Source organism: Felis catus, chromosome D1 (assembly GCF_018350175.1).
Source record: "Felis catus isolate Fca126 chromosome D1, F.catus_Fca126_mat1.0, whole genome shotgun sequence".
NCBI lineage: Eukaryota > Metazoa > Chordata > Mammalia > Carnivora > Felidae > Felis > Felis catus.
In genome coordinates, this window is record NC_058377.1 from 45,362,046 (window position 1) to 45,375,736 (window position 13,691).

Consider the following 13,691-nt stretch of genomic DNA (forward strand, 5'->3'; position numbering starts at 1 on the left):
ATTAGTCATGTCCTTTCTCTTTTTTCTTGATGAGTCTGGCTAAAGATTTATCAATTTTGTTGATCTTTTCTAAGAACCAGCTTTTGATTTCACTGAGATTTTCTACTTTTTTTTTAAATCTCAATTTAGTTTATTTCTGATCTGATCTTTATTATTTCCTTCTTTCTACTAACTTTGGGCATTGTTTGTTTTCCTTTTTCTAGCTCTGTTAGGGGTTAAGGTTAAATTGTTTGAGATTTTTCTTGTTTCTTGAGGTAGACCTATATTGCTGTAAACTTCCCTTTTAAAACTGTGTTAGCTGCATCCTGAAGATTTGGGAAGACTGTGTATTCCTTTTCATTTGTCTCCATGTATATATATCTTTTAATTTCCTCATTGATTTTTTCATTAACCCATTGGTTGTGTAGTAGCGTGCTATTTAGCCTCCATGTATTTGTGCTGTTTTTTTTCTCATATTTGATTTCTGATTTCTTACTCTTGTGACTGAAAATTATTTCAGTCGTCTTAAATTTATTGAGACTTGTTTTGTGTCTTAACATGTTATCTGTTTTGAAGAATGTTCCATGTGTTGTTGAAAAGAATGGGTATTCTGCTATTTCAGGAGGGAATGTTATATATACATATATATATGTGTGTATATATATATATATATGTATGTATATATGTGTGTGTGTGTGTGTGTGTGTGTTAAGTCCATCTAGTCTAATGTATCATTCAAAGCCACTGTTTACCTATTGATTTTCTGTCTGGATCTACCCATTCATGTAAGTGAGGTGTTAAGTTCCACTAATATTATTGTTTTGTTGTCAGTTATGTCTGTTATACTTGCTTTGCATATTTAGGTGTGTCTCTCTTGAATGCACAGATATTTAAAATTGTTATGTCCTCTTGTTGAATTGATCTCTTTATCATTATATAATGCCCTTCTTTGTTTCTTATTACATTCTTTGTCTCAAGGTCTATTTTTTTTTAATTTTTTTTTCAACGTTTATTTGTTTTTGGGACAGAGAGAGACAGAGCATGACAGGGGAGGGGCAGAGAGAGAGGGAGACACAGAATCAGAAACAGGCTCCAGGCTCTGAGCCATCAGTCCAGAGCCTGACGCGGGGCTCGAACTCACAGACGGCGAAATTGTGACCTGGCTGAAGTCCGAAGCTTAACCGACTGCGCCACCCAGGCGCCCCCTCAAGGTCTATTTTGATGTAAATATTGCTATCCAGCTTTTTTTTTTTTTTTTCACTTTTATTTGCATGGAATATCTTTTTCCTCCCTTTACTTTCAGACTATTGGTCTTTAGGTCTCAAGTAAGTTTCCCGTGGGCAACATTTAGAAGGGTCTTTCCTTTTTTTTAATACATCTGGTCACCCTATGTCTTTTGATCAGAGCATTTAGTCCATTACATTTAAAGTAATTACTGATACTGTTGAAGGAGTGTTTTTTGCCATTTTGTTAATTGTTCTCTGGTTGCTTTTGTTCTTCTCCGTTCTTCTTTTGTTCTCTTCACTTGAGGTTTGATAGCTTTCTCTGTGTTATGCTTGAATTCCTTTCTCTTTATATTTTGTGTATCTATTATAAGTTTTTTATTTTTGGTTATCATATGGATCATATATAACATCCTGTGTATATAGGAGTCTGTGTCAAGTTAATGGTTGAATTTGAGCATGTTCTAGAAGTATTAATTTTTTACTCCCCCCTCTACATTTTATGTATATTATGGCATATTTTACCTCTTTATTTTGTGTACTGTCAACTAATTTCTGTGGATATAACCAATTTTACTACTTTTGTGTAGTAACCACCACACTGGCTTTATAGCTATTAATCTACACATTTACTGTATGTTTTCTTTTACCAGTGGAATCTTTTTCTTTAGTAATTTTCTTCAGTTTATGATCTTTTCTTTTCAATTTAAGAAGTTCCCTTACCATTTCCTATAAGGCTGGTTTATTGATGATCAACTCCTTCAACATCTGTTTGTCTAGGAATCTTTCTCCTTCAATTCTGAATAACATTGCTAGCTAAAGTATTCTTGGTTGTAGTTTTTTGTGGGTTTTTGGTTTATTTTTGTGTATTTTCTGGGTTTTAGGTTTTTGGGTTTTTTGGTTTTATTTTCCCTTTCAGCACATTGAATATATAATGCCATTGAATATATAATGCTTTCTCTGTGGCAGAAAAGTTTCTGCTGAAGAAACAGCTAAGAGCCTTACGGAATTCCCCTTGCATGTAATTGTTTTCTTTTCTCTTGCTGCTCTTAAAATTCCCTCTTTATTTTTCATTTTTTCTACTTTCATTAATATGTATCTTGGTATGGACCTCCTTAGGTTTATCTTGTTTGGAGCTTTCTATGTTTCTGGCCATCAGTGTCTGTTAGAATTTTCACCTTTTATTTATTCAAATATGTTTTATGCCCTCTTGTAGTGAATATATTATTATTCTTGATGATGTCATTGACATCCCTTAGCCTATTCTCATTTTTATCATTCTGTTTTCTTTTTCCTATTCAGCTTGGTTGCTTACTATTACACTATCTTCCAGATCACTGATCTATTCTTCTGTATCTTCTAATCTCCTGTTGATTCCATCCAGTATATTTTTCATTTCAATTATTATATTCTTCAGCTCTGACTGGTTCTTTATATTTTCTATTTCTTTATTGAAGTTCTTACTATGTTAATTCACTCTTAAAGTTGAATGAGTATCTTTATGACCATTGCTTTAAACTCATGAGGCACCTGGGTGGTTCAGCCAGTTGGGCATCTGACTTTTGCTCAGGTCATGATCTCATGGCTCATGGGTTCAAGCCCCGTGTCGGGCTCTGAGCTGACAGCTTGGAGCCTAGAGCCTACTTCAGATTCTGTGCCTCCTTCTCTCTCTGTCAAAAATAAACAAACATTTAAGAAATTAAAAAAAAAACCCTCTATCAGGCATATTGCTTATATCTGCTTTGTTTAGTTCCTTTTCTGTGATTGTTGTCTTGTTCATTTATCTGGGACATGTTCCTCTGTCTCATTTTGTCTCACTCTCTAGATTTGTTTCTGTATATTAGGTCACCTACATTGCCTGGTCTTGAAAGTAGTGGTGTTGTAGAGGTCCTGTTGCAGTCTGTAGAGCAATACTCCCTGATTACCAGCGGTATCCTCGGTGTGGGCTCTGTGTACCCTCTTGCTATGGCTAAGCCATGCTTGCTATGGGCACACTGGTAGATGGGCCTGGCCCTCAGCTCAGCTGGCTGCAAGACCCACTTTGCCCACATTCGGTGGGGTTTGGTCCCTGTGTGGCAAAAGAACTAGGTGGGCTCAACACTCAGTGAGCTATCTGCATTTAGCCTTTTTGATAACTTCAGGCTCATTGAAGGGCAGGGCATGCTCCCTATGCAGGCAGCTAAGAGATCTGGCTGTAGGAACTGTGGGTATAATGATATGTGGTATTATCTATCCCCCAACACATAAAGGGCAGGTTTCACTTTGGAGGGGTGCTGGTTTCAGCAGGGGTTGCTTTCCAGGTGTGGCAGGGAAGGAACTGCTTTGAAGGGGTACCTGCTGCAGCAAGCAGATTAGGTGAGACATGTCTGTGGGGAAACACTGACTCCCACAAGCACACAGCTATATAGGCTCATGGAGGGGAAGGAAAATTGTCTGCCACAGCTTATGTTCCTGGAGAAATCTCTTATGGATCCCTGCCCCTCAGACACATGTCTTAAAATTAGTAAATCTCTGCGAATCATACCTCAGGAGCTTTTCAAACTGCTGCTTCTATGCTATCTCTGAGGCTGAGTTATTTAGCATGCTATCCCTTTAATGGTGGGTACTTGGTTTTTTGTCTTTCCAGTGCAGGTCCCCAGGGCTGAGGGTGCCTGGTGTGGTGTCTATCTTCTTAATTCTCTGTGCCCGTGAGGTTCCTAGTGGGTAGTTGTACTTGGGGGGGTGGGGGGGAGGTTGGTGCCTGACAGTGTCTCTATGCCTCCTGTCATTTTTTTTAAAAATGTTTATTATTTTTTGAGAGAGAGAGTGTGGGGAGGGAGGGGCAGAGGGAGAGGGAAAGAGAATCCCAAGTAGGCTCTCTCTGTCAGCACAGAGCCCAACCCAGGGCTCCATCTCACAAACCATGAGGTGAAATCAAGATTCAGACACTTAACAGACTGAAACACCCAGATGCCCCACTTTCTGCCATTTTTGATGTGTCCTTCTCTTGACTAGCTGTGGAAGATTTATTCTGACTCCTGAGGTCTTTTTCATAGTTGTAACACATGCAATTATTGCTTTGGTGTATCCATGGGATGAGGTGAGCTTAGGAACCTCCTCCTCCACATTCCCCAAACTCTAAACTTACTTTCTTATAAAATATTGCTGATGGCTTTTCGCTGTCTTCAGGATAAAGTCAAGGCTTTCCAGGTGTGTGAGACTCTAGTTACAAGCTGTCTTCCCCTTGTCATCCATACTCCCTCTACCTTCCCATGACTACAACAGTAAGGGCTGCCACTGTAGAGAAAGTGGTAGGGGCAAGCAGTATGCTCTAACCTTTTCTGTACTCCTGATTAAACTCTCAAATAGCCTCATGCAGGGGACACTAGAGCAGGGCATAGAACCAAGCCTTCTCTCTGACTCTGAAGGCCTTACTCTTCACCACTGCACCACTCTGTCTCTTTTAGGGCATATGGTTTCTCCCCGATTTTTCCAAGTACCCCACACATCGCCATCTCTGTGGCTTGGCGCTTGTCCAAGTTCTTATCTGGAATTCTTTCCCCCTTTCAACCTGTTAAAATCCCACCCATATTTCAAACCTGTATTATTGTTATATTCACTTAAGAAACTTAGGGTTTCTTTTTTAACCTTAACATTTATTGTGAGATATATCAATACAACAGTTGTATTTGCTCGAGACATTTTTATTAAAAACAAATTTTGTTAAGGCCCTCTGAGTTTATTCTCCTCGTCTATCCCAGAAAATATCCTGAAATTTGCTTTTATTATTGCCATGCGTGTATATTATTGCCAGGCTGCAATAAATATTCTTATACAGGTACCCATGTATACATGTGTGAATGTTTCTAACCTACAATCTAGTCACAGAGGAATCACTTTGTTGTAGGGTATGCACTACTGTTAACCTCTAGCTCTTGCTAAGTCCAAAGTGGTTGTACATATTTATACTCCCACCAGCAAAGGATAAGAGTTTCCATTCCTCATATCCTTGCCAACACTTGGTATTTTCAACCTTTCAGTATTTGCCAATTTGTTGAAGTAACATGGCATATTTTCATTGTGTTGTTTTCCCCTCATAATTAATGAATTTGATCTGTTTTTTTGTGCATTTATCAGATCTGGGTTTTTCCTCTTTTCAGGAATTTTCAATCCCCTTTTCCAGTTTTCTTTTGGTCGTTTATAAAATTTTACTCATAGCTATTACATATGCACACTAAATACTAATTCTTGGCTACATATATTATAAATAGCTTCTCCAAGTCTGTGGTTTATCTTCCACTTTGTTTAGAGGTCTTGGCCACATAAAAGATTTAAATTTTAATGCAGTCAAATCTATTTATTTTTTAAATGTTCTGTTTATCAAAAAATTATTCTTGGGGGTACCTGGGTGTCTCAGTTGGTTGAGTGACTTTTTTAAAAAAATGTGGATTTTTTTAAGTTGTTTTTTTTTTTATTTTGAGAGGGAGAGAGGGAGAGCAGGGGAGGGGTAGAAAGAGAGGGAGAGAGAGAATCCCAAGCAGGCTCTGCACTGCCAGCTCAGAGCCCTATAAGGGGCTCAATGTGGGGCTCAAGGTGCCTCGAGTGTCTGACTTGATTTTGCCTCAGGTCATGATCTCACTTTGTGGGATTGAGCCCCATGTGGGGCTGCATGCTGACAGCATGGAACCTGCTGGGGATTCTCTCTCTCCCACTCTCTCAAAATAGATAATAAAAATAAAAAAATTATTCTTCTGTGCACAGTGTATTTTATGTTATGCATTCAAGGTTTGGCTCTTCATAATTATGTATTTAGTCCACTTGGAAGTCATTGTACACAGTGCTAGAATAGAAATCTCATTTATCTACAGTTTACTTCTTTCCAAGACCACTTGTTGAATAATATATTCTCTTTCTACTGGTTTTTATGCAACCTATATTATAATTTTTTATATATAGTAGATCTGTTTCTGTGCTTTTTTTCTGATAAAGTCATCTATTTATCTTGCATCAAAGTCACATTGTCTTCCTGACTAAATTATGTCAGCAAGACTTATGCTTGCCCTGACCTTTACATCTGTTCATTCTTAGTTTCAAACAAATTAACCCTCTTGTATACTTTTACTGAATTTTTAATGTTCCAATTTCATTTTCAGAACAATCACTGGACTTTTAATATTGTCTCTCTACCCATGAATATGATTTATCTTTGAATTTAATGTGACTTATTTTTATCTATTTCAGTAGTTTTATACTTTCTTTACAAAGACTTTTCATATTTTTTATCCATTCATCAGTTGATAGACATTTAGGCTCTTTCCATAATTTGGCTATTGTTGAAAGCACTGCTATGAACATTGGGGGGAAAGTGCCCCTATGCGTCAGCACTCCTGTATCCCTTGAGTAAATTCCTAGCAGTGCTATTGCTCAGTCATAGGGAAGTTCTATTTTTAATTTTTTGAGGAACCTCCACACTGTTTTCCAGAGCAGCTGCACCAGTTTGCATTCCCACAAGCAACCAATCTGACAATAAATTATATTTTTTAAAAAAGACAAAACATGATAATCAACAACAACTAAAAAAGACCAGACCTTGCATAGTTTTTAGATCAACTCCTAGGTCTTTTTAGAATCATTATGGTTATTTTATGAATTTATAATTTTATAAATATGGTATAAATTTATATTTTATAAATTATATTTTTGAATTATTTATTCTTGTGTGTTTAAGAATCCAATTAAAATTGACCCTTGATCAACATGGGGATTAGAGCTGCCAGTTCCCCCAAAGTTGAAAATCTTTGTATAACTTCTGACTCCTCCAAAACTTAGCTACTAATAGTCTACTATGGACTGGAAGTCTTACTAATAACATAATCAATTGGCATATTTTGTGTGTTGTATGTATCCTATATTTTTACAGTAAACTAGAGAAAAGAAAATGTTATTAAAGTCATAACAAAGAGACTGTAGCACTGTTCTGTTTTTATTTAAAAAATTCCATATGTAAGTGGACCCATACAGTTCAAATCTGAGTTAAGGGTCAACTATAATTTCATATAATTGTGTTTATCAAACTTCCTAAACTCTGTTCTAAATTTTTTTTTCATAGGATTTCTTGGATATTTTATATGTAGAATTATATCACCAATAATAGCAATTCCTTTTTTACTTTCTAATTGCTACAGTTTTCATTCCTTTTTCTTCTCCCTGAGATGGCTAGGACTTCCAATGTAGTTAATCTGAAGCAGTACGAGAAATTGTCCTTAACTGTTTCTGATTTGAAGGAATCTATTCTGTCATTTTATAATTATATAAGCTTTAGAGTTTGAAACATACTCCTTATCAAGTTAAGAAAATTTCACGCAATTTTGACTTTGTTAAAACTTTTCATCATAAATGAATTTTGGATTTTATTAAAGTCTTTTTTTTGTATCTGTTATACTCTACATAATTTAATATGCTAATAAAATGAATCACATTGGATATTCAGAAAACAAAACATGGTCAAGATTCTTTTATTAACATTGCTAAATTTACTTTGGTAATACTTTAGCAATTTTGTTCTGACCTATAATTGATCTGTATAGTTTATTTTTATTATGATGCCCTTGATTGATCTTCATATAAGATATAATGTAAGACCAACTGCATTTATCAATCAGAATAAGGTGAAAAAAATCAGTGGTTAAATGCAACTTTTTTTCTCCTACACCATGCACAACTATCTTAGCAGGGGCCAGTTCTTCTTCTAAGTCATACCAGAACCCAAACTGGCAGGTACTTTGCCTCCACCAGTGATCTGTGAGCATTCCAGTAGATGAAGAAAACACAATGAATTACACATTTTCACCTAAAAGAGGAAGCTGTTAATTTCACACTTATTCCACTGGCCAAAATAAGTCACAATGCCATGCCTGTCTGGTTAAGTGCAACCCCCATGTTCCCAGAAGGAAGAGAATCAAAATATTAATGACTATATTGCTTCACAAATAAGTTAGGAGCGTTTCTTCTATGTTATCTGGGGAAAAAATTGTATAATTTGAGATTGAGATTGAATCTTCAGGAAAACTCCTGGAAACCCATGCAGATCTGATGCATTTTGAAAGGAACGTGGTTGGAAAATTTTAACGATTCATTTATTTTTGTTAATTAACAGAGGCCTATTGGAGTTTTCTGTTTTTCATTATGTCTACTTGAGCTTAGAATTTTCTATGACATTGCCCTCAACTGTTCATGCCATTTCTAATGATTTTTAGAAATATCTAACAGTCTTCACTTTTTTTCATGATAATCTTAACAGAATTTTAACAATTTTATTAGTCTTGTAAGAAGCTAGGTTTTGGATTTTTTGATATGCTTTACTATTTCTTTTATGTCATTAATTCTTTACTTTTTAATTCTTAGCTTTTTAATCTTTGGTTTTTCTTTTATATGAAAGCTTTTATTGATTCTTAGAATGTTTTACTATAATTTGGTTTGATACTTTATATATATACATATATTTACATATATATTTTATAAATAGTATATGTAGTCATATACATTTTGATATTTTCATTTTGACCTAAATATTTTCCAAATTCTATAATGATTCCTTCTTTAATCAACACATTATTTAGCAATATGTATTTTTGGGAAAAAATTGTACTGGGGATAGTTTTTAATTATCTACTTCCTTTTCTGTTTTAAATTGATGTACAGTAGGGGCGCCTGGGTGGCTCAGTCAGTTGAGCATCTGACTTTGGCTTGGGTCATGATCTCTCAGTTGACAAGTTCAAGCCCCGCGTAGGGCTCTGTGCTGACAGCTCAGAGCCTGGAGCCTGCTTCTGATTCTCCCTCTCTCTCTGCCTCTCCCCCACTCATGCTCTGTGTCTCAAAAAAAGATAAACATTAAAAAAAATTTAATTGATGTACAGTTGACATGATACTATATTAGTTTCTGGTATGCCACACAATGATTCATCAATTATCATGACAAGCATATCATAATGTATACAAATATCGTCACCATCTGTCACCAAAGTTACTAGAATATTGTTGACTATATTCCCTATGCTATACTTTTCATTCCCATAACTTCTTTTATAATGGGATGTTTGTACCTCTTAATCACCTTCACCTATTTTGCCTACCACTCTACTTTCCTCCCCTCTGACAACTACAAGTTTGTTTTCTATATTTAGGAGTCATTTTTTTTGTTGATGTTTTGTTTGCTCATTTCTGTTTTTTAAATATATTTCACACATATATTTGTCTTTATCTGACTTATTTCACTTAGAATAATATCTTCTAAGTCCATACATGTTGTTTCAAATGGCATGGATAAAGAATATGTAGTATATATATATATATATATACAATGGGATACTCAGCCATAAAAGTGACTCTTAATGTAATTATAATGTCATAAAACATGGTCTGTAAAATTCTGATTTGGGGTTTTAAGTTATATTTTGTACCTGAAAATATGATCAATATTCATAAATGAATCATGCATAATTTGAAAGGAATATATATTTTTTAAATGTATATATTTGTTTTGGGAGAGAGAGAGTATGAGCAGGGGAGAAGCAGATAGAGAGGGATAGACTGTCAGTGAAGAGCCTGACATGGGACTCAAACTCATGAACCGTGAGATCATGACCTGCACTGAAATCAAGAGTTGGACACTTAACCAAGTCACCCAGGCACGAATATCCATTAGATCAAGCTATTGATTATGTTATTCAAATTTTCTATAACCTTGGTATTTCTTTTTGTTTGCTTTAATTTACTGAGAAGTACCATTCTTTAGTAGCTAGTAATGCAAACTGGCTGGATTCCAAAGCTGTCTCTACTATTTACAAGCTGAGATCTTGGGCAATTTCTTTAACCCCTACATGCTTCAAATTCCTGATCTACAAAGTTAATTGAATAACAGTTGGCATATAAAGTAGTTGATATATAATTAAAAATTATGTCAGCCCTAGAAAATTATTACAGATTAAATGTCTCACTAAATCAAGATTCAGAGTTTCTTAGTTCTCCTGAAGACTCTTAAGAACATATCTGATCTCCCATGTTTTAGTGCCTCTCTCATTTTCTTTCATTTCTCACAGTTGTTTTCTCATTATATCTGTTAAATTCTTTTAATGCAATGGTATATAATTTATCTGTCTCAAGGAATGGCACTACCATAACTCAGGATATCAGGATGTTGTCCCTGTCACCTGTTTCTCCCTCACTTCGTATGTCTAATAAATAACCAGATCCTGCATTACTTTCCCATCTCTTAAATCCATAGAGTTTGTTTTCAGTTCCAATATTACTTCCCTAATCCAGATCACCTTCATTTTTCCAAAAGAATTGTACTTAGGATACTTGTTTCACCCACCTATCCACAAATATTTATTAAATATATACTGTGGGACAAGCACTTTTCAGGGTGCACTGGATACAAAGATGAATGAAAAAGAGATGTGTCTCTGCCCTGATAGAATTTATAATATAGTGTGGGAAATAGACATCAATCAAACACTTTCACAGACTAATGGAAAACTGTCTAAATAACAAGAGCATTGAAGGAGAAGTTTCATAGTGCTGTGATTGAGGCCCTTTGAAAAGTTTTTTCTTTCTTCCTCTAGACTGGAAGTCAAGGAAAATGTCTGTGAGAAATGAAAAGGGTGTTAAAAAGGGATGCTTGAATTTATGAGTCATTAACTTTATAATGTGGCTCCAGTGGTTTTCCAGGTTTACATTATATTCCATAATAAGCTTTTTTATATTAAAAAAACACAATAAATGAGATATTTGAAATAGCCTTGGATACACTACTTTGTTTCACTTGAGGTGTGTTGAGGTGACAACAGCCCTGTGGCCTACCTGTTATTTCAGTCATGATTCTACATGGTAATGCCCATTTATATGTTGACCTCTTCCAATAGGCTGGAACCCTCTGGAAGACAGAAGTATGCCTTAACTACTGTGCTTCAGACACCAAAACCCTGCTAAGCACTTGGTGGGCCCTACATAAATGTGTTTGAATAAGCTCCAAATAACAGACATTTGGACTCCTTTCTAAATAGCTCACTGCATGTGAATGTCCTCAGGATGCTGAAGGGGACTTGGATCTCCCACCAAAGATATGTTTTTAAGTAGAGAGGTTTTTTTAACCTTCAGCATTGTTTAATTTCATTCATGAATGAACAAGAGAACGATAAACTTCAGACCTCACTTACTCCCCCTCCAAAGTGTACCTGGTTATCCATTTGTCCAAATGATTCTTTAATGTGAAACCCTCCATGTGACTTCCAAACAGTGCCAATTATTTTCTGAACAGCAACGAGTCAATGAGCCAAATTATGTGTGTTTTCTTATCATACTCTAATTAAAATTCTTCCCAGTAGGTAAAGTTTCTTAGTGCAACATTAAAATATTACTCTATAATTCAAGGTCATGTTTGCACTGAACAAATTAGCTTAATTCAAGTGTCACATTGATTAGGAATATTGAGTCTATGCACAAATTCTTTTAGTGCTTGGAATGCTCATGGAATGGCTGAGTAATCTTTGGATATTGGCGTTAAAAAAAAAAACCTCTGTAGAGGAAGAAAGATGTTGCTTACCTTTCCTTGGGTTACAGAGTGAAATCCAGAGCATGTCTTTTTTTTTTTTTTATAGCCATCAATGATGATTTGAAACATGAAGTACTTCTTACTGAAAATAGGTAAATAGGTAAATAGGAAGACGCTCCAGGCACTCTAGAGAGTGAAGTTGCTTAGCATTTAAAATATTATAGGACTAAACAAACTGGTTGCAGACATTAATCTAAAATGCAAAGGATAATCTTCATTAGACATATAGTTTGGATATGTGTCCCTTATTTCGTAGTAGTTTATCCTTAAAATGGAGTGTTCAACTCTGTTACGTCATAAGAAAATATATGCAAGTCCCATATATTAATGATTGGGAATATTAATTTATAATTTTTAAGACAACCAATCTCTGGAAAAAGAAAAGTCAGAAAACAAGGGTTCGTTTGGCTTCATCCTTCATTGAGATCATAGAATGTTGCCTCTGCTTCTTTGCCTAGGTCCATCACTCCCTCAGATCCCTCTAAGACATCTGCAAAAAGGAACAATGATTCTTTTAAAAGCCAGCCAGTCTTCCCGCTGAGCATGCAAGTTCTGCCACTTATGGCTGGAGGTTACTTCCTGTGTGCCATCCTTACCCAACTGAAGGTGTCTGACTGATGCTCTGTGTTGGTAAGTACTGCCACTTATTTTTGATGTCCATTGTAAGGAGAGTATAAGTGCCAAATATTTGCATAACTGTCCAGACCTATAAATAAATGTAGCTTTGTGATTATATCCCACTCAGCCTTGTTGCTCAGGTTGTTGGTTTACTTTTTTAAAGTTGTCCATCAAGTCTCCAGACAAAGACCCAGTAAGTTACAAGCACACTCATTCTTGGCTCCCTGTCTACAATGCTGATACCCATGTCTTAAAGTTAGGATTGATTCCAGAAATTGAAAGTATTTCTAGCATCCTGCTGTTTGGGGTGGGTGAGTGTTTTAGGCTCCATGAGAAAAGATAAGGTTGGCCTAATTTAAAATCAGCCTGAGTTGTTGCATTAGATTCACAATAGGTTTGGCTATATCAAAGAGTCTCACAACCAATGTTTCAACTATTTAATTTTATGTTTTATTTCCTCCAGGCCAAAAGGTACCCTCAGAGAAAAAGAAAGAGGGATTCACATGATAGTAGGTCTGTCCAGAAGTTTCTAGGGCAGCTTAGCCACATTTCGTGAAGTTTTCTTGGGCACTACTGAACCAAGGAATAAAAGTTCACCGGTGCAGAAGAACACACATATTTTGGTAAAAATTTTTAGAAGCTACTGGGGAAATGCTTGGATATGGGCTATTTAAACAAATTGTAGAATTAAGCTTATTGAATCTTACTGAATTCTTTCCCAAGTATAAGCTTCTGCAATATCAGTTGTCCTAGAACTTACCTGACATGAAATGCAATCAAGAAGACAAGAAGACTATGACCTCAAGCAATTTTAAAATAGCTTTCAATACAATTCCACAAGAAATCAGAAAAAAAAAAAAATAAGTCTGTCCAGACATGGTTAAATTGTTTCTAAAAAGAATTTTTTTTCTTTATGTTTTGCATACATTGGAAAGGGGAAGCAAAAAGTATGCATGGTATTTAGTCAGGGAAATAGAGGCTAATCCATGATCTTCTCAAGCCTTCTAGGATGACCTCTGCATATGTTAGCACATAGCCTTAGGTTTCTTGCCTTTGTAGATTCCTGAGACCACAGAGCTGCATCCCTGGGTTGTCTTTATCACAGAGTTCCTGGTGAGTCTACAATGTAGGATACACCTTGGCCCTGGGCTACCACAAGCAGCCATCCTGAATGGATATTTACATGGCTGGATCTGTAGAACTCCCATAAGAAAATAACATTCTTTTTGTGTACTGATCTGGAATTTAAAGCAGTATTCATCTCCTAAGAATAAGAGAAG

The 13,691-nt window shown here is 35.7% G+C and overlaps 2 long non-coding RNA genes across 21 annotated transcripts in view; one reads left to right on the forward strand and one right to left on the reverse strand.

Moving 5' to 3' along the window:
• The window catches only part of LOC102900237, a 166,338-nt gene that overhangs the window by 133,276 nt on the left and 19,371 nt on the right, over positions 1-13,691 (forward strand). For all 5 annotated transcript variants that reach the window (XR_006586248.1, XR_006586244.1, XR_006586247.1 and 2 more), the window contains exons 2-3: positions 12,252-12,423; positions 12,875-13,034. This is a non-coding gene — a long non-coding RNA (uncharacterized LOC102900237). The remainder of the gene's footprint in view (positions 1-12,251; positions 12,424-12,874; positions 13,035-13,691) is intronic.
• Positions 1-13,691, reverse strand: part of LOC109491930 — a 231,792-nt gene that overhangs the window by 39,882 nt on the left and 178,219 nt on the right. For 7 of the 16 annotated variants that reach the window (XR_006586233.1, XR_006586225.1, XR_006586236.1 and 4 more), the window contains one exon: positions 13,297-13,675. This is a non-coding gene — a long non-coding RNA (uncharacterized LOC109491930). The other 9 variants (XR_006586231.1, XR_006586242.1, XR_006586235.1 and 6 more) reach the window with 5 other exon arrangements.